The 20424-nt window shown below is 61.5% G+C and overlaps 1 protein-coding gene across 1 annotated transcript in view; it reads left to right on the forward strand.

The window, feature by feature from the left end:
* The first annotated feature begins 404 nt into the window (after positions 1–404).
* Positions 405–20424, forward strand: part of LOC103127928 (fibulin-5) — a 48394-nt gene continuing 28374 nt past the window's right edge. Inside the window, exon 1 of the mRNA XM_060180951.1 lies at positions 405–426. The gene's annotated coding sequence lies outside the window, so the exon portion shown is untranslated. The remainder of the gene's footprint in view (positions 427–20424) is intronic.

Raw genomic sequence — 20424 nt, forward strand, 5'->3', positions numbered from 1 at the left:
CAGGTCCTCCGGGTCCTCTGGGTCCTCCGCATCAGCGGGTTCTGAAGGAGGTGTTAGCTCTGCCCCCGCCAGGGAAGCTCACTGTCTCCGGGTCAACCATCACTGATGCCGCCCTCCTGGAGTGCCACCCAGGGCCCCGCTCACAGCGGCTGACGGCCGACCCCTGGGGGCCCAAGGCCTGGAGAGCGTCAGTGACAGTGCGGCCTGTGCTTGTGTTGCAGACGTGGACGAGTGCGCAACTGACTCACACCAGTGCAACCCCACCCAGATCTGCATCAACACGGAAGGAGGCTACACCTGCTCCTGCACCGACGGCTACTGGCTGCTGGAGGGCCAGTGTGTAGGTGAGAACATGGGACTCTGGCATGAGGAGGGTCAGTGTGCAGGTAAGAACACGGGCTCAGTCTGTGGAGGGCCAGTGTGTAGGTGAGCACCCGGGCTCAGTCTGTGGAGGGTCAGTGTGTAGGTGAGAACATGGGGCTCTGGCCTGAGGAGGGTCAGTGTGCAGGTGAGAACACGGGCTCAGTCTGTGGAGGGTCAGTGTGCAGGTGAGCACCCGGGCTCAGTCTGTGGAGGGTCAGTGTGTAGGTAAGAACATGGGGCTCAGTCTGTGGAGGGTCAGTGTGCAGGTGAGAACACGGGCTCAGTCTGTGGAGGGTCAGTGTGCAGGTGAGCACCCGGGCTCAGTCTGTGGAGGGTTAGTGTGCAGGTGAGCGCCGGGGCTCAGTCTGTGGAGGGTCAGTGTGTAGGTGAGCACCCGGGCTCAGTCTGTGGAGGCTCAGTGTGCAGGTGAGAACACGGGCTCAGTCTGTGGAGGGTCAGTGTGCAGGTGAGAACACGGGCTCAGTCTGTGGAGGGTCAGTGTGCAGGTGAGCACCCGGGCTCAGTCTGTGGAGGGTCAGTGTGCAGGTGAGAACACGGGCTCAGTCTGTGGAGGGTCAGTGTGTAGGTGAGAACACGGGCTCAGTCTGTGGAGGGTCAGTGTGCAGGTGAGCACCCGGGCTCAGTCTGTGGAGGGTCAGTGTGCAGGTGAGCACCCGGGCTCAGTCTGTGGAGGGTCAGTGTGCAGGTGAGCACCCGGGCTCAGTCTGTGGAGGGTCAGTGTGCAGGTGAGCACCCGGGCTCAGTCTGTGGAGGGTCAGTGTGCAGGTGAGCACCCGGGCTCAGTCTGTGGAGGGTCAGTGTGTAGGTGAGAACACGGGCTCAGTCTGTGGAGGGTCAGTGTGCAGGTGAGCACCCGGGCTCAGTCTGTGGAGGGTCAGTGTGCAGGTGAGCACCCGGGCTCAGTCTGTGGAGGGTCAGTGTGCAGGTGAGCACCCGGGCTCAGTCTGTGGAGGGTCAGTGTGCAGGTGAGAACACGGGCTCAGTCTGTGGAGGGTCAGTGTGTAGGTGAGCACCCGGGCTCAGTCTGTGGAGGGTCAGTGTGTAGGTGAGCACCCGGGCTCAGTCTGTGGAGGGTCAGTGTGCAGGTGAGCACCCGGGCTCAGTCTGTGGAGGGTCAGTGTGCAGGTGAGCACCCGGGCTCAGTCTGTGGAGGGTCAGTGTGCAGGTGAGCACCCGGGCTCAGTCTGTGGAGGGTCAGTGTGCAGGTGAGCACCCGGGCTCAGTCTGTGGAGGGTCAGTGTGCAGGTGAGCACCCGGGCTCAGTCTGTGGAGGGTCAGTGTGCAGGTGAGCACCCGGGCTCAGTCTGTGGAGGGTCAGTGTGTAGGTGAGAACACGGGCTCAGTCTGTGGAGGGTCAGTGTGCAGGTGAGCACCCGGGCTCAGTCTGTGGAGGGTCAGTGTGCAGGTGAGCACCCGGGCTCAGTCTGTGGAGGGTCAGTGTGCAGGTGAGAACACGGGCTAAGTCTGTGGAGGGTCAGTGTGCAGGTGAGCACCCGAGCTCAGTCTGAGGAGGGTCAGTGTGCAGGTGAGCACCCGGGCTCAGTCTGTGGAGGGTCAGTGTGCAGGTGAGAACACGGGCTCAGTCTGTGGAGGGTCAGTGTGTAGGTGAGCACCCGGGCTCAGTCTGTGGAGGGACAGTGTGCAGGTGAGCGCCCGGGCTCAGTCTGTGGAGGGTCAGTGTGCAGGTGAGCGCCCGGGCTCAGTCTGTGGAGGGTCAGTGTGTAGGTGAGAACACGGGCTCAGTCTGTGGAGGGTCAGTGTGCAGGTGAGAACACGGGCTCAGTGTGGAGGTTCAGTGTGTAGGTGAGCACCCGGGCTCAGTCTGTGGAGGGTCAGTGTGCAGGTGAGCACCCGGGCTCAGTCTGTGGAGGGTCAGTGTGCAGGTGAGCACCCGGGCTCAGTCTGTGGAGGGTCAGTGTGCAGGTGAGCACCCGGGCTCAGTCTGTGGAGGGTCAGTGTGCAGGTGAGCACCAGGGCTCAGTCTGTGGAGGGTCAGTGTGTAGGTGAGAACACGGGCTCAGACTGTGGAGGGTCAGTGTGCAGGTGAGCACACGGGCTCAGTCTGTGGAGGGTCAGTGTGCAGGTGAGCACCCGGGCTCAGTCTGTGGAGGGTCAGTGTGCAGGTGAGCACCCGGGCTCAGTCTGTGGAGGGTCAGTGTGCAGGTGAGCACCCGGGCTCAGTCTGTGGAGGGTCAGTGTGCAGGTGAGAACACGGGCTCAGTCTGTGGAGGGTCAGTGTGTAGGTGAGCACCCGGGCTCAGTCTGTGGAGGGTCAGTGTGTAGGTGAGCACCCGGGCTCAGTCTGTGGAGGGTCAGTGTGTAGGTGAGAACACGGGCTCAGTCTGTGGAGGGTCAGTGTGCAGGTGAGCACCCGGGCTCAGTCTGTGGAGGGTCAGTGTGCAGGTGAGCACCCGGGCTCAGTCTGTGGAGGGTCAGTGTGCAGGTGAGCACCCGGGCTCAGTCTGTGGAGGGTCAGTGTGCAGGTGAGCACCCGGGCTCAGTCTGTGGAGGGTCAGTGTGCAGGTGAGCACCCGGGCTCAGTCTGTGGAGGGTCAGTGTGCAGGTGAGAACACGGGCTCAGTCTGTGGAGGGTCAGTGTGTAGGTAAGCACCCGGGCTCAGTCTGTGGAGGGTCAGTGTGCAGGTGAGAACACGGGCTCAGTCTGTGGAGGGTCAGTGTGCAGGTGAGCACCCGAGCTCAGTCTGTGGAGGGTCAGTGTGCAGGTGAGCACCCGGGCTCAGTCTGTGGAGGGTCAGTGTGCAGGTGAGCACCCGGGCTCAGTCTGTGGAGGGTCAGTGTGCAGGTGAGAACACGGGCTCAGTCTGTGGAGGGTCAGTGTGCAGGTGAGAACACGGGCTCAGTCTGTGGAGGGTCAGTGTGCAGGTGAGCACCCGGGCTCAGTCTGTGGAGGGTCAGTGTGCAGGTGAGAACACGGGCTCAGTCTGTGGAGGGTCAGTGTGTAGGTGAGAACACGGGCTCAGTCTGTGGAGGGTCAGTGTGCAGGTGAGCACCCGGGCTCAGTCTGTGGAGGGTCAGTGTGTAGGTGAGTACCCGGGCTCAGTCTGTGGAGGGTCAGTGTGCAGGTGAGCACCCGGGCTCAGTCTGTGGAGGGTCAGTGTGCAGGTGAGCACCCGGGCTCAGTCTGTGGAGGGTCAGTGTGCAGGTGAGCACCCGGGCTCAGTCTGTGGAGGGTCAGTGTGCAGGTGAGAACACGGGCTCAATCTGTGGAGGGTCAGTGTGCAGGTGAGCACCCGGGCTCAGTCTGTGGAGGGTCAGTGTGCAGGTGAGCACGCGGGCTCAGTCTGTGGAGGGTCAGTGTGCAGGTGAGCACCCGGGCTCAGTCTGTGGAGGGTCAGTGTGCAGGTGAGCACCCGGGCTCAGTCTGTGGAGGGTCAGTGTGCAGGTGAGCACCAGGGCTCAGTCTGTGGAGGGTCTGTGTGCAGGTGAGAACACGGGCTCAATCTGTGGAGGGTCAGTGTGCAGGTGAGCACCCGGGCTCAGTCTGTGGAGGGTCAGTGTGCAGGTGAGCACCCGGGCTCAGTCTGTGGAGGGTCAGTGTGCAGGTGAGAACACGGGCTCAGTCTGTGGAGGTTCAGTGTGTAGGTGAGAACTAGGGCTCAGTCTGTGGAGGGTCAGTGTGCAGGTGAGCGCCCGGGCTCAGTCTGTGGAGGGTCAGTGTGTAGGTGAGAACACGGGCTCAGTCTGTGGAGGGTCAGTGTGCAGGTGAGCACCCGGGCTCAGTCTGTGGAGGGTCAGTTTGCAGGTGAGCACCCGGGCTCAGTCTGTGGAGGGTCAGTGTGCAGGTGAGCACCCGGGCTCAGTCTGTGGAGGGTCAGTGTGCAGGTGAGCACCCGGGCTCAGTCTGTGGAGGGTCAGTGTGCAGGTGAGCACCCGGGCTCAGTCTGTGGAGGGTCAGTGTGTAGGTGAGAACCCGGGCTCAGTCTGTGGAGGGTCAGTGTGCAGGTGAGCACCCGGGCTCAGTCTGTGGAGGGTCAGTGTGCAGGTGAGCACCCGGGCTCAGTCTGTGGAGGGTCAGTGTGCAGGTGAGCACCCGGGCTCAGTCTGTGGAGGGTCAGTGTGCAGGTGAGCACCCGGGCTCAGTCTGTGGAGGGTCAGTGTGCAGGTGAGCGCCCGGGCTCAGTCTGTGGAGGGTCAGTGTGCAGGTGAGCACCCAGGCTCAGTCTGTGGAGGGTCAGTGTGCAGGTGAGAACACGGGCTCCGTCTGTGGAGGGTCAGTGTGTAGGTGAGCACCCAGGCTCAGTCTGTGGAGGGTCAGTGTGTAGGTGAGCACCCGGGCTCAGTCTGTGGATGGTCAGTGTGCAGGTGAGCACCCGGGCTCAGTCTGTGGAGGGTCAGTGTGCAGGTGAGCACCCGGGCTCAGTCTGTGGAGGGTCAGTGTGCAGGTGAGAACACGGGCTCAGTCTGTGGAGGGTCAGTGTGCAGGTGAGAACATGGGCTCAATCTGTGGAGGGTCAGTGTGCAGGTGAGCACCCGGGCTCAGTCTGTGGAGGGTCAGTGTGCAGGTGAGCACCCGGGCTCAGTCTGTGGAGGGTCAGTGTGCAGGTGAGAACACGGGCTCAGTCTGTGGAGGTTCAGTGTGTAGGTGAGAACACGGGCTCAGTCTGTGGAGGGTCAGTGTGCAGGTGAGCGCCCGGGCTCAGTCTGTGGAGGGTCAGTGTGTAGGTGAGAACACGGGCTCAGTCTGTGGAGGGTCAGTGTGCAGGTGAGAACACGGGCTCAGTGTGGAGGTTCAGTGTGTAGGTGAGAACACGGGCTCAGTCTGTGGAGGGTCAGTGTGCAGGTGAGCACCCGGGCTCAGTCTGTGGAGGGTCAGTTTGCAGGTGAGCACCCGGGCTCAGTCTGTGGAGGGTCAGTGTGCAGGTGAGCACCCGGGCTCAGTCTGTGGAGGGTCAGTGTGCAGGTGAGCACCCGGGCTCAGTCTGTGGAGGGTCAGTGTGCAGGTGAGCACCCGGGCTCAGTCTGTGGAGGGTCAGTGTGTAGGTGAGAACACGGGCTCAGTCTGTGGAGGGTCAGTGTGCAGGTGAGCACCCGGGCTCAGTCTGTGGAGGGTCAGTGTGCAGGTGAGCACCCGGGCTCAGTCTGTGGAGGGTCAGTGTGCAGGTGAGCACCCGGGCTCAGTCTGTGGAGGGTCAGTGTGCAGGTGAGCACCCGGGCTCAGTCTGTGGAGGGTCAGTGTGCAGGTGAGAACACGGGCTCAGTCTGTGGAGGGTCAGTGTGTAGGTGAGCACCCGGCCTCAGTCTGTGGAGGGTCAGTGTGTAGGTGAGCACCCGGGCTCAGTCTGTGGAGGGTCAGTGTGCAGGTGAGCACCCGGGCTCAGTCTGTGGAGGGTCAGTGTGCAGGTGAGCACCCGGGCTCAGTCTGTGGAGGGTCAGTGTGCAGGTGAGAACACGGGCTCAGTCTGTGGAGGGTCAGTGTGCAGGTGAGCACCCGGGCTCAGTCTGTGGAGGGTCAGTGTGCAGGTGAGCACCCGGGCTCAGTCTGTGGAGGGTCAGTGTGCAGGTGAGCACCCGGGCTCAGTCTGTGGAGGGTCAGTGTGCAGGTGAGCACCCGGGCTCAGTCTGTGGAGGGTCAGTGTGCAGGTGAGCACCCGGGCTCAGTCTGTGGAGGGTCAGTGTGCAGGTGAGCGCCCGGGCTCAGTCTGTGGAGGGTCAGTGTGTAGGTGAGCACCCGGGCTCAGTCTGTGGAGGGTCAGTGTGCAGGTGAGCGCCCGGGCTCAGTCTGTGGAGGGTCAGTGTGTAGGTGAGCACCCGGGCTCAGTCTGTGGAGGGTCAGTGTGCAGGTGAGAACACGGGCTCAGTCTGTGGAGGGTCAGTGTGTAGGTGAGCACCCGGGCTCAGTCTGTGGAGGGTCAGTGTGTAGGTGAGAACCCGGGCTCAGTCTGTGGAGGGTCAGTGTGCAGGTGAGCACCCGGGCTCAGTCTGTGGAGGGTCAGTGTGCAGGTGAGAACACGGGCTCAGTCTGTGGAGGGTCAGTGTGCAGGTGAGCACCCGGGCTCAGTCTGTGGAGGGTCTGTGTGCAGGTGAGCACCCGGGCTCAGTCTGTGGAGGGTCAGTGTGCAGGTGAGCACCCGGGCTCAGTCTGTGGAGGGTCAGTGTGCAGGTGAGCACCCGGGCTCAGTCTGTGGAGGGTCAGTGTGCAGGTGAGCACCCGGGCTCAGTCTGTGGAGGGTCAGTGTGCAGGTGAGCACCCGGGCTCAGTCTGTGGAGGGTCAGTGTGTAGGTGAGAACACGGGCTCAGTCTGTGGAGGGTCAGTGTGCAGGTGAGCACCCGGGCTCAGTCTGTGGAGGGTCAGTGTGCAGGTGAGCACCCGGGCTCAGTCTGTGGAGGGTCAGTGTGTAGGTGAGAACACGGGCTCAGTCTGTGGAGGGTCAGTGTGCAGGTGAGCACCCGGGCTCAGTCTGTGGAGGGTCAGTGTGCAGGTGAGAACACGGGCTCAGTCTGTGGAGGGTCAGTGTGTAGGTGAGCACCCGGGCTCAGTCTGTGGAGGGTCAGTGTGCAGGTGAGCACCCGGGCTCAGTCTGTGGAGGGTCAGTGTGCAGGTGAGCACCCGGGCTCAGTCTGTGGAGGGTCAGTGTGCAGGTGAGAACACGGGCTCAGTCTGTGGAGGGTCAGTGTGCAGGTGAGCACCCGGGCTCAGTCTGTGGAGGGTCAGTGTGCTGGTGAGCACCCGGGCTCAGTCTGTGGAGGGTCAGTGTGCAGGTGAGCACCCGGGCTCAGTCTGTGGAGGGTCAGTGTGCAGGTGAGAACACGGGCTCAGTCTGTGGAGGGTCAGTGTGCAGGTGAGCACCCGGGCTCAGTCTGTGGAGGGTCAGTGTGCTGGTGAGCACCCGGGCTCAGTCTGTGGAGGGTCAGTGTGCAGGTGAGCACCCGGGCTCAGTCTGTGGAGGGTCAGTGTGCAGGTGAGCACCCGGGCTCAGTCTGTGGAGGGTCAGTGTGTAGGTGAGAACCCGGGCTCAGTCTGTGGAGGGTCAGTGTGCAGGTGAGCACCCGGGCTCAGTCTGTGGAGGGTCAGTGTGCAGGTGAGCACCCGGGCTCAGTCTGTGGAGGGTCAGTGTGCAGGTGAGCACCCGGGCTCAGTCTGTGGAGGGTCAGTGTGCAGGTGAGCACCCGGGCTCAGTCTGTGGAGGGTCAGTGTGCAGGTGAGCACCCGGGCTCAGTCTGTGGAGGGTCAGTGTGCAGGTGAGCACCCGGGCTCAGTCTGTGGAGGGTCAGTGTGCAGGTGAGAACACGGGCTCAGTCTGTGGAGGGTCAGTGTGCAGGTGAGCACCCGGGCTCAGTCTGTGGAGGGTCAGTGTGCAGGTGAGCACCCGGGCTCAGTTTGTGGAGGGTCAGTGTGCAGGTGAGCACCCGGGCTCAGTCTGTGGAGGGTCAGTGTGCAGGTGAGCACCCGGGCTCAGTCTGTGGAGGGTCAGTGTGCAGGTGAGCACCCGGGCTCAGTCTGTGGAGGGTCAGTGTGTAGGTGAGAACACGGGCTCAGTCTGTGGAGGGTCAGTGTGCAGGTGAGCACCCGGGCTCAGTCTGTGGAGGGTCAGTGTGCAGGTGAGAACACGGGCTCAGTCTGTGGAGGGTCAGTGTGTAGGTGAGCACCCGGGCTCAGTCTGTGGAGGGTCAGTGTGCTGGTGAGAACACGGGCTCAGTCTGTGGAGGGTCAGTGTGCTGGTGAGCACCCGGGCTCAGTCTGTGGAGGGTCAGTGTGCAGGTGAGCACCCGGGCTCAGTCTGTGGAGGGTCAGTGTGCAGGTGAGCACCCGGGCTCAGTCTGTGGAGGGTCAGTGTGCAGGTGAGCACCCGGGCTCAGTCTGTGGAGGGTCAGTGTGCAGGTGAGCACCCGGGCTCAGTCTGTGGAGGGTCAGTGTGCAGGTGAGAACACGGGCTCAGTCTGTGGAGGGTCAGTGTGCAGGTGAGCACCCGGGCTCAGTCTGTGGAGGGTCAGTGTGCAGGTGAGCACCCGGGCTCAGTCTGTGGAGGGTCAGTGTGCAGGTGAGCACCCGGGCTCAGTCTGTGGAGGGTCAGTGTGCAGGTGAGAACACGGGCTCAGTCTGTGGAGGGTCAGTGTGTAGGTGAGCACCCGGGCTCAGTCTGTGGAGGGTCAGTGTGTAGGTGAGAACACGGGCTCAGTCTGTGGAGGGTCAGTGTGCAGGTGAGCACCCGGGCTCAGTCTGTGGAGGGTCAGTGTGTAGGTGAGCACCCGGGCTCAGTCTGTGGAGGGTCAGTGTGCAGGTGAGCACCCGGGCTCAGTCTGTGGAGGGTCAGTGTGCAGGTGAGCACACGGGCTCAGTCTGTGGAGGGTCAGTGTGTAGGTGAGAACACGGGCTCAGTCTGTGGAGGGTCAGTGTGTAGGTGAGAACACGGGCTCAGTCTGTGGAGGGTCAGTGTGCAGGTGAGCACCCGGGCTCAGTCTGTGGAGGGTCAGTGTGCAGGTGAGCACCCGGGCTCAGTCTGTGGAGGGTCAGTGTGCAGGTGAGCACCCGGGCTCAGTCTGTGGAGGGTCAGTGTGCAGGTGAGCGCCCGGGCTCAGTCTGTGGAGGGTCAGTGTGTAGGTGAGCACCCGGGCTCAGTCTGTGGAGGGTCAGTGTGCAGGTGAGCGCCCGGGCTCAGTCTGTGGAGGGTCAGTGTGTAGGTGAGCACCCGGGCTCAGTCTGTGGAGGGTCAGTGTGCAGGTGAGAACACGGGCTCAGTCTGTGGAGGGTCAGTGTGTAGGTGAGCACCCGGGCTCAGTCTGTGGAGGGTCAGTGTGCAGGTGAGCACCCGGGCTCAGTCTGTGGAGGGTCAGTGTGCAGGTGAGAACACGGGCTCAGTCTGTGGAGGGTCAGTGTGCAGGTGAGTACCTGGGCTCAGTCTGTGGAGGGTCTGTGTGCAGGTGAGCACCCGGGCTCAGTCTGTGGAGGGTCAGTGTGCAGGTGAGCACCCGGGCTCAGTCTGTGGAGGGTCAGTGTGCAGGTGAGCACCCGGGCTCAGTCTGTGGAGGGTCAGTGTGCAGGTGAGCACCCGGGCTCAGTCTGTGGAGGGTCAGTGTGCAGGTGAGCACCCGGGCTCAGTCTGTGGAGGGTCAGTGTGTAGGTGAGAACACGGGCTCAGTCTGTGGAGGGTCAGTGTGCAGGTGAGCACCCGGGCTCAGTCTGTGGAGGGTCAGTGTGCAGGTGAGCACCCGGGCTCAGTCTGTGGAGGGTCAGTGTGCAGGTGAGCACCCGGGCTCAGTCTGTGGAGGGTCAGTGTGCAGGTGAGAACACGGGCTCAGTCTGTGGAGGGTCAGTGTGCAGGTGAGCGCCCGGGCTCAGTCTGTGGAGGGTCAGTGTGTAGGTGAGCACCCGGGCTCAGTCTGTGGAGGGTCAGTGTGCAGGTGAGCGCCCGGGCTCAGTCTGTGGAGGGTCAGTGTGTAGGTGAGCACCCGGGCTCAGTCTGTGGAGGGTCAGTGTGCAGGTGAGAACACGGGCTCAGTCTGTGGAGGGTCAGTGTGTAGGTGAGCACCCGGGCTCAGTCTGTGGAGGGTCAGTGTGTAGGTGAGAACCCGGGCTCAGTCTGTGGAGGGTCAGTGTGCAGGTGAGCACCCGGGCTCAGTCTGTGGAGGGTCAGTGTGCAGGTGAGAACACGGGCTCAGTCTGTGGAGGGTCAGTGTGCAGGTGAGCACCCGGGCTCAGTCTGTGGAGGGTCTGTGTGCAGGTGAGCACCCGGGCTCAGTCTGTGGAGGGTCAGTGTGCAGGTGAGCACCCGGGCTCAGTCTGTGGAGGGTCAGTGTGCAGGTGAGCACCCGGGCTCAGTCTGTGGAGGGTCAGTGTGCAGGTGAGCACCCGGGCTCAGTCTGTGGAGGGTCAGTGTGCAGGTGAGCACCCGGGCTCAGTCTGTGGAGGGTCAGTGTGTAGGTGAGAACACGGGCTCAGTCTGTGGAGGGTCAGTGTGCAGGTGAGCACCCGGGCTCAGTCTGTGGAGGGTCAGTGTGCAGGTGAGCACCCGGGCTCAGTCTGTGGAGGGTCAGTGTGTAGGTGAGAACACGGGCTCAGTCTGTGGAGGGTCAGTGTGCAGGTGAGCACCCGGGCTCAGTCTGTGGAGGGTCAGTGTGCAGGTGAGAACACGGGCTCAGTCTGTGGAGGGTCAGTGTGTAGGTGAGCACCCGGGCTCAGTCTGTGGAGGGTCAGTGTGCTGGTGAGCACCCGGGCTCAGTCTGTGGAGGGTCAGTGTGCAGGTGAGCACCCGGGCTCAGTCTGTGGAGGGTCAGTGTGCAGGTGAGCACCCGGGCTCAGTCTGTGGAGGGTCAGTGTGTAGGTGAGAACACGGGCTCAGTCTGTGGAGGGTCAGTGTGCAGGTGAGCACCCGGGCTCAGTCTGTGGAGGGTCAGTGTGCAGGTGAGCACCCGGGCTCAGTCTGTGGAGGGTCAGTGTGCAGGTGAGCACCCGGGCTCAGTCTGTGGAGGGTCAGTGTGCAGGTGAGCACCCGGGCTCAGTCTGTGGAGGGTCAGTGTGCAGGTGAGCACCCGGGCTCAGTCTGTGGAGGGTCAGTGTGCAGGTGAGCACCCGGGCTCAGTCTGTGGAGGGTCAGTGTGCAGGTGAGAACACGGGCTCAGTCTGTGGAGGGTCAGTGTGCAGGTGAGCACCCGGGCTCAGTCTGTGGAGGGTCAGTGTGCAGGTGAGCACCCGGGCTCAGTTTGTGGAGGGTCAGTGTGCAGGTGAGCACCCGGGCTCAGTCTGTGGAGGGTCAGTGTGCAGGTGAGCACCCGGGCTCAGTCTGTGGAGGGTCAGTGTGCAGGTGAGCACCCGGGCTCAGTCTGTGGAGGGTCAGTGTGTAGGTGAGAACACGGGCTCAGTCTGTGGAGGGTCAGTGTGCAGGTGAGCACCCGGGCTCAGTCTGTGGAGGGTCAGTGTGCAGGTGAGAACACGGGCTCAGTCTGTGGAGGGTCAGTGTGTAGGTGAGCACCCGGGCTCAGTCTGTGGAGGGTCAGTGTGCTGGTGAGAACACGGGCTCAGTCTGTGGAGGGTCAGTGTGCTGGTGAGCACCCGGGCTCAGTCTGTGGAGGGTCAGTGTGCAGGTGAGCACCCGGGCTCAGTCTGTGGAGGGTCAGTGTGCAGGTGAGCACCCGGGCTCAGTCTGTGGAGGGTCAGTGTGCAGGTGAGCACCCGGGCTCAGTCTGTGGAGGGTCAGTGTGCAGGTGAGCACCCGGGCTCAGTCTGTGGAGGGTCAGTGTGCAGGTGAGAACACGGGCTCAGTCTGTGGAGGGTCAGTGTGCAGGTGAGCACCCGGGCTCAGTCTGTGGAGGGTCAGTGTGCAGGTGAGCACCCGGGCTCAGTCTGTGGAGGGTCAGTGTGCAGGTGAGCACCCGGGCTCAGTCTGTGGAGGGTCAGTGTGCAGGTGAGAACACGGGCTCAGTCTGTGGAGGGTCAGTGTGTAGGTGAGCACCCGGGCTCAGTCTGTGGAGGGTCAGTGTGTAGGTGAGAACACGGGCTCAGTCTGTGGAGGGTCAGTGTGCAGGTGAGCACCCGGGCTCAGTCTGTGGAGGGTCAGTGTGCAGGTGAGCACCCGGGCTCAGTCTGTGGAGGGTCAGTGTGCAGGTGAGCACCCGGGCTCAGTCTGTGGAGGGTCAGTGTGCAGGTGAGCACACGGGCTCAGTCTGTGGAGGGTCAGTGTGTAGGTGAGAACACGGGCTCAGTCTGTGGAGGGTCAGTGTGTAGGTGAGAACACGGGCTCAGTCTGTGGAGGGTCAGTGTGCAGGTGAGCACCCGGGCTCAGTCTGTGGAGGGTCAGTGTGCAGGTGAGCACCCGGGCTCAGTCTGTGGAGGGTCAGTGTGCAGGTGAGCACCCGGGCTCAGTCTGTGGAGGGTCAGTGTGCAGGTGAGCGCCCGGGCTCAGTCTGTGGAGGGTCAGTGTGTAGGTGAGCACCCGGGCTCAGTCTGTGGAGGGTCAGTGTGCAGGTGAGCGCCTGGGCTCAGTCTGTGGAGGGTCAGTGTGTAGGTGAGCACCCGGGCTCAGTCTGTGGAGGGTCAGTGTGCAGGTGAGAACACGGGCTCAGTCTGTGGAGGGTCAGTGTGTAGGTGAGCACCCGGGCTCAGTCTGTGGAGGGTCAGTGTGCAGGTGAGCACCCGGGCTCAGTCTGTGGAGGGTCAGTGTGCAGGTGAGAACACGGGCTCAGTCTGTGGAGGGTCAGTGTGCAGGTGAGTACCCGGGCTCAGTCTGTGGAGGGTCTGTGTGCAGGTGAGCACCCGGGCTCAGTCTGTGGAGGGTCAGTGTGCAGGTGAGCACCCGGGCTCAGTCTGTGGAGGGTCAGTGTGCAGGTGAGCACCCGGGCTCAGTCTGTGGAGGGTCAGTGTGCAGGTGAGCACCCGGGCTCAGTCTGTGGAGGGTCAGTGTGCAGGTGAGCACCCGGGCTCAGTCTGTGGAGGGTCAGTGTGTAGGTGAGAACACGGGCTCAGTCTGTGGAGGGTCAGTGTGCAGGTGAGCACCCGGGCTCAGTCTGTGGAGGGTCAGTGTGCAGGTGAGCACCCGGGCTCAGTCTGTGGAGGGTCAGTGTGCAGGTGAGCACCCGGGCTCTGTCTGTGGAGGGTCAGTGTGCAGGTGAGCACCCGGGCTCAGTCTGTGGAGGGTCAGTGTGTAGGTGAGAACACGGGCTCAGTCTGTGGAGGGTCAGTGTGCAGGTGAGCACCCGGGCTCAGTCTGTGGAGGGTCAGTGTGCAGGTGAGAACACGGGCTCAGTCTGTGGAGGGTCAGTGTGTAGGTGAGCACCCGGGCTCAGTCTGTGGAGGGTCAGTGTGCTGGTGAGCACCCGGGCTCAGTCTGTGGAGGGTCAGTGTGCAGGTGAGCACCCGGGCTCAGTCTGTGGAGGGTCAGTGTGCAGGTGAGCACCCGGGCTCAGTCTGTGGAGGGTCAGTGTGTAGGTGAGAACACGGGCTCAGTCTGTGGAGGGTCAGTGTGCAGGTGAGCACCCGGGCTCAGTCTGTGGAGGGTCAGTGTGCAGGTGAGCACCCGGGCTCAGTCTGTGGAGGGTCAGTGTGTAGGTGAGCACCCGGGCTCAGTCTGTGGAGGGTCAGTGTGCAGGTGAGAACACGGGCTCAGTCTGTGGAGGGTCAGTGTGCAGGTGAGCACCCGGGCTCAGTCTGTGGAGGGTCAGTGTGCAGGTGAGCACCCGGGCTCAGTCTGTGGAGGGTCAGTGTGCAGGTGAGCACCCGGGCTCAGTCTGTGGAGGGTCAGTGTGCAGGTGAGCACCCGGGCTCAGTCTGTGGAGGGTCAGTGTGCAGGTGAGCACCCGGGCTCAGTCTGTGGAGGGTCAGTGTGTAGGTGAGAACACGGGCTCAGTCTGTGGAGGGTCAGTGTGCAGGTGAGCACCCGGGCTCAGTCTGTGGAGGGTCAGTGTGCAGGTGAGAACACGGGCTCAGTCTGTGGAGGGTCAGTGTGTAGGTGAGCACCCGGGCTCAGTCTGTGGAGGGTCAGTGTGCTGGTGAGAACACGGGCTCAGTCTGTGGAGGGTCAGTGTGCAGGTGAGCACCCGGGCTCAGTCTGTGGAGGGTCAGTGTGCAGGTGAGCACCCGGGCTCAGTCTGTGGAGGGTCAGTGTGCAGGTGAGCACCCGGGCTCAGTCTGTGGAGGGTCAGTGTGCAGGTGAGCACCCGGGCTCAGTCTGTGGAGGGTCAGTGTGCAGGTGAGCACCCGGGCTCAGTCTGTGGAGGGTCAGTGTGCAGGTGAGAACACGGGCTCAGTCTGTGGAGGGTCAGTGTGCAGGTGAGCACCCGGGCTCAGTCTGTGGAGGGTCAGTGTGCAGGTGAGCACCCGGGCTCAGTCTGTGGAGGGTCAGTGTGCAGGTGAGCACCCGGGCTCAGTCTGTGGAGGGTCAGTGTGCAGGTGAGAACACGGGCTCAGTCTGTGGAGGGTCAGTGTGTAGGTGAGAACACGGGCTCAGTCTGTGGAGGGTCAGTGTGCAGGTGAGCACCCGGGCTCAGTCTGTGGAGGGTCAGTGTGCAGGTGAGCACCCGGGCTCAGTCTGTGGAGGGTCAGTGTGCAGGTGAGCACCCGGGCTCAGTCTGTGGAGGGTCAGTGTGCAGGTGAGCGCCCGGGCTCAGTCTGTGGAGGGTCAGTGTGTAGGTGAGCACCCGGGCTCAGTCTGTGGAGGGTCAGTGTGCAGGTGAGCGCCCGGGCTCAGTCTGTGGAGGGTCAGTGTGTAGGTGAGCACCCGGGCTCAGTCTGTGGAGGGTCAGTGTGCAGGTGAGAACACGGGCTCAGTCTGTGGAGGGTCAGTGTGTAGGTGAGCACCCGGGCTCAGTCTGTGGAGGGTCAGTGTGTAGGTGAGCACCCGGGCTCAGTCTGTGGAGGGTCAGTGTGCAGGTGAGCACCCGGGCTCAGTCTGTGGAGGGTCAGTGTGCAGGTGAGAACACGGGCTCAGTCTGTGGAGGGTCAGTGTGCAGGTGAGTACCCGGGCTCAGTCTGTGGAGGGTCTGTGTGCAGGTGAGCACCCGGGCTCAGTCTGTGGAGGGTCAGTGTGCAGGTGAGCACCCGGGCTCAGTCTGTGGAGGGTCAGTGTGCAGGTGAGCACCCGGGCTCAGTCTGTGGAGGGTCAGTGTGCAGGTGAGCACCCGGGCTCAGTCTGTGGAGGGTCAGTGTGCAGGTGAGCACCCGGGCTCAGTCTGTGGAGGGTCAGTGTGTAGGTGAGAACACGGGCTCAGTCTGTGGAGGGTCAGTGTGCAGGTGAGCACCCGGGCTCAGTCTGTGGAGGGTCAGTGTGCAGGTGAGCACCCGGGCTCAGTCTGTGGAGGGTCAGTGTGCAGGTGAGCACCCGGGCTCAGTCTGTGGAGGGTCAGTGTGCAGGTGAGCACCCGGGCTCAGTCTGTGGAGGGTCAGTGTGTAGGTGAGAACACGGGCTCAGTCTGTGGAGGGTCAGTGTGCAGGTGAGCACCCGGGCTCAGTCTGTGGAGGGTCAGTGTGCAGGTGAGAACACGGGCTCAGTCTGTGGAGGGTCAGTGTGTAGGTGAGCACCCGGGCTCAGTCTGTGGAGGGTCAGTGTGCTGGTGAGCACCCGGGCTCAGTCTGTGGAGGGTCAGTGTGCAGGTGAGCACCCGGGCTCAGTCTGTGGAGGGTCAGTGTGCAGGTGAGCACCCGGGCTCAGTCTGTGGAGGGTCAGTGTGTAGGTGAGAACACGGGCTCAGTCTGTGGAGGGTCAGTGTGCAGGTGAATACCCGGGCTCAGTCTGTGGAGGGTCAGTGTGCAGGTGAGCACCCGGGCTCAGTCTGTGGAGGGTCAGTGTGCAGGTGAGCACCCGGGCTCAGTCTGTGGAGGGTCAGTGTGCAGGTGAGCACCCGGGCTCAGTCTGTGGAGGGTCAGTGTGCAGGTGAGCACCCGGGCTCAGTCTGTGGAGGGTCAGTGTGCAGGTGAGAACACGGGCTCAGTCTGTGGAGGGTCAGTGTGTAGGTGAGCACCCGGGCTCAGTCTGTGGAGGGTCAGTGTGCAGGTGAGCACCCGGGCTCAGTCTGTGGAGGGTCAGTGTGCAGGTGAGCACCCGGGCTCAGTCTGTGGAGGGTCAGTGTGCAGGTGAGCACCCGGGCTCAGTCTGTGGAGGGTCAGTGTGTAGGTGAGAACACGGGCTCAGTCTGTGGAGGGTCAGTGTGCAGGTGAGCACCCGGGCTCAGTCTGTGGAGGGTCAGTGTGCAGGTGAGAACACGGGCTCAGTCTGTGGAGGGTCAGTGTGTAGGTGAGCACCCGGGCTCAGTCTGTGGAGGGTCAGTGTGCTGGTGAGCACCCGGGCTCAGTCTGTGGAGGGTCAGTGTGCAGGTGAGCACCCGGGCTCAGTCTGTGGAGGGTCAGTGTGCAGGTGAGCACCCGGGCTCAGTCTGTGGAGGGTCAGTGTGTAGGTGAGAACACGGGCTCAGTCTGTGGAGGGTCAGTGTGCAGGTGAATACCCGGGCTCAGTCTGTGGAGGGTCAGTGTGCAGGTGAGCACCCGGGCTCAGTCTGTGGAGGGTCAGTGTGCAGGTGAGCACCCGGGCTCAGTCTGTGGAGGGTCAGTGTGCAGGTGAGCACCCGGGCTCAGTCTGTGGAGGGTCAGTGTGCAGGTGAGCACCCGGGCTCAGTCTGTGGAGGGTCAGTGTGCAGGTGAGAACACGGGCTCAGTCTGTGGAGGGTCAGTGTGTAGGTGAGCACCCGGGCTCAGTCTGTGGAGGGTCAGTGTGTAGGTGAGAACACGGGCTCAGTCTGTGGAGGGTCAGTGTGCAGGTGAGCACCCGGGCTCAGTCTGTGGAGGGTCAGTGTGCAGGTGAGAACACGGGCTCAGTCTGTGGAGGGTCAGTGTGTAGGTGAGAACACGGGCTCAGTCTGTGGAGGGTCAGTGTGCAGGTGAGCACCCGGGCTCAGTCTGTGGAGGGTCTGTGTGCAGGTGAGCACCCGGGCTCAGTCTGTGGAGGGTCAGTGTGCAGGTGAGCACCCGGGCTCAGTCTGTGGAGGGTCAGTGTGCAGGTGAGCACCCGGGCTCAGTCTGTGGAGGGTCAGTGTGCAGGTGAGAACACGGGCTCAGTCTGTGGAGGGTCAGTGTGTAGGTGAGCACCCGGGCTCAGTCTGTGGAGGGTCAGTGTGTAGGTGAGCACCCGGGCTCAGTCTGTGGAGGGTCAGTGTGCAGGTGAGCACCCGGGCTCAGTCTGTGGAGGGTCAGTGTGCAGGTGAGCACCCGGGCTCAGTCTGTGGAGGGTCAGTGTGCAGGTGAGCACCCGGGCTCAGTCTGTGGAGGGTCAGTGTGCAGGTGAGCACCCGGGCTCAGTCTGTGGAGGGTCAGTGTGCAGGTGAGCACCCGGGCTCAGTCTGTGGAGGGTCAGTGTGTAGGTGAGAACACGGGCTCAGTCTGTGGAGGGTCAGTGTGCAGGTGAGCACCCGGGCTCAGTCTGTGGAGGGTCAGTGTGCAGGTGAGCACCCGGGCTCAGTCTGTGGAGGGTCAGTGTGCAGGTGAGCACCCGGGCTCAGTCTGTGGAGGGTCAGTGTGCAGGTGAGCACCCGGGCTCAGTCTGTGGAGGGTCAGTGTGCAGGTGAGCACCCGGGCTCAGTCTGTGGAGGGTCAGTGTGCAGGTGAGCACCCGGGCTCAGTCTGTGGAGGGTCAGTGTGCAGGTGAGCACCCGGGCTCAGTCTGTGGAGGGTCAGTGTGTAGGTGAGCACAGGGCTTGGCGTCCTGCCCTTCCAGCGCCTGTGGACTGTGGTTGGTCTCAGGTGTGGCTTTCCTTGGTGGTTGCTGAGCTGCCTGTAGCCTTTCAATTCAATTGTCACTGTCATTGCTGTGTCAAGATCTGAGCTTCTGAGTGTCTTTTAAAAATATATTTATTGGGAGTCAGGCTGTAGCGCAGTGGGTTAAGCGCAGGTGGCACAAAGCACAAGGACCGGTGTAAGGATCCTGGTTCGAGCCCCCGGCTCCCCACCTGCAGGGGAGTCGCTTCACAGGAGGTGAAGCAGGTCTGCAGGTGTCTTTCTCTCCCCCTCTGTCTTCCCCTCCTCTCTCCATTTCTCTCTGTCCTAGCCAACAATGACGACAACAACAATAATAACTACAACGATAAAACAACAAGGGCAACAAAAGGGAATAAATAAAATAAAATATTTTTTTAATTTATAAAAATATATATATTTATTTACTTATTCATTTGATAGGGCAGAGAGAAGCTGAGAAGGAAGGAGAGAGAGAGAGAGAGAGATACATAGAGAGAGAGAGAGTGACCTGCAGGGCCCTCTTGTGGTGCACCTGGTTGAGTGCTCATGTCACAGTGCACAAGGACCCAGGTTCAAGCCCTGGTCCCACCTGCATGGTAAAGCTTCACAGTGGGAAGCAGGGCTGCAGGTGTCTCTCTTTCTCTCTCTCCCTCTCTATCTCCACTCCCCTCTCAATTTCTCTCTGTCTCTATCCAATAAATAAATAAAAATAATAAAAAGTTAAAAAATTGTAGAGAGAGAGGGAGAAGCAAAGAGAGAGAGAGAGGGAGAGAGGGAGGGAGAGACAAGCAGAGAGAGACATGCAGCACTGCTTTATGGCTTGTGAAGCTTCTCTCTCCATTTGGGGACCGAGGCTCAAGTCCAGGCCTTGCACACGGCAGCGTGTGAGCTCAGCGGGGTGTGCCGCCACCCAGCCTCTTGACTGTATCTTCCGTGTGGCTTTACCGGGCGCTAACGGTCCCAGCACAGTGTGGGCACATGGGCACGACTTCTCACTTCCCCCATGGCAGGTGTCTGCAGAACACTCACCCCCAACGTAGGTCCTTTCCCACCATTGCACCAGGATCCAACCCCCCTCCCCGACCAAACCTCTTCCTACCCCTGCTCCCCAGACCTCTTTACTTGGTGCAACACAGCAGACCCAGTGCAAGTTCTGCTCTGTGTTTCCCTTCTATTCTTATTTCTCCAATTCTGTCCATGATTGAGATCATCCTGTCTTCATCCTTCTCTTTCTGACTGGTCTCACTTCACATGATTCCTCTGGCTTCACCAAGATGAGGCGAAGAAGGTGACCTCATCATTCTTAACAGCTGAGTAATATTCCATTGTGTATATATACACAGCTTTCTCAGCCACTCATTATTGGGCATCATGGTCTCTTCAAAGGTTTGAAGTATTACTTGAATGTATTTTTAAAAGATTATTATTATATTTATTATTTATTTTCCCTTTTATTGCCCTTGTTTTATTGTTGTAGTTATTGTTATTGTTATTGATGTCATTGTTGGGCAGGACAGAGAGAAATGGAGAGAGGAGGGGAAGACAGAGGGGGAGAGAAAGACAGACACCTGCAGACCTGCTTCACCGCCTGTGAAGCGACTCCCCTGCAGGTGGGGAGCCGGGGGCTCGAACCGGTATCCTCACTCTGGTCCTTGCACTTTACACCACATGCGCTTAACCTGCTGTGCTACCGCCCAACTTAAAAGATTATTTTTATGACAGAAAGAGAGAGACTGCTTGTTTTTGGTATATTAGTGCTGAGGATTGAAGCTGGGACCTTTGGGGCCTCGGGTGTGCAAATCCCGTGCTCTAGCCTTTTCAGCTGCCTCCCTGGCCTTTGAGGTACTTAAGGGCTCGTGTTTGATTTTACTTAGACCTTCTTCCCGCCTGCAGAATGTTTATATCAAAGAGATGATAACGTGGACAAGATAGACCCCTCTGTCCTCGTTAGAAATCACAGGACGTGAAGGGGACACGGCTTAGTCACGAAATGTCCCAGTTTTGAGTGTGAATCAGTGAGCTCTGAGCCCATATCACCTCCTCCTCCCGCCCTCCTGTCACTGGCCCCAGGCCTCGCTGAGGTCTCTTTCTCCTCCTAAGGATGCAGCCACCCCAACTGAGACTTGCTCTCTGGCAGTTGGCACCTGCTCCCCGGTCTTTCTGTTTGTTTTCCTGGAGGGTGATTTTCCTCTCTGCGGGCTGAGGGGATGAATTCATGCAGCCTGAAGCTGTAACTTCAGTCTATTTTGAGGGCCTGATGTCTGGCCGGATGCTCTTGGAGAAACCCTGCCAGTTCCAATGTGATTCTGGGCCCCCAGAGCAAGTCTGGGAGGATCTGAGAGACAGAGGCAAACAGCATCATGGAAAGGAAAAAAAAAAAGGCCGAGCCCCCCCCCCCCGCCCTCCCCGTCCCCTGGGATGTGGACTGGGTTTGGGGCAGCTCTAGAACTCGCCTGGACCTGCCAGGCTGCCCTGTCCAGCCCTGACGACACGGGGCCCTGGCCAGCAGGACACCCCCCCACCAGCATGGAAACTGTGAGGCTGGCCTCACTGGCCGTGAGCAGAGCAGAGCAAGCAGAGCGAGTGAGTCCTGAGGGGAACTTATGTGGAGGGTGATGTCACCTCTCCCTGTTGCAAACTGAGACTTGCATGAGAGGGGCAGTTGGGACAGAGCCCAGGGAGTTGGGCCCGAAGGCTGAACAGCCCAGTGTCTGCCACCAGGGGGCGCGAGGGAGGCCAGGTGACTGGCACAGGGAACCGGGTCCCTTGGCTGAGGAGCTGAGCGAGGCTCCAGGAGGGGCCCCCCAGGGTGCGCCAGCTCAGCCTTCTGGGCAGGGGCAGAGGCCTCTCCTGGGCGTGTGCCACG

This window comes from Erinaceus europaeus, chromosome 22 (genome assembly GCF_950295315.1).
Source record: "Erinaceus europaeus chromosome 22, mEriEur2.1, whole genome shotgun sequence".
Lineage (NCBI taxonomy): Eukaryota > Metazoa > Chordata > Mammalia > Eulipotyphla > Erinaceidae > Erinaceus > Erinaceus europaeus.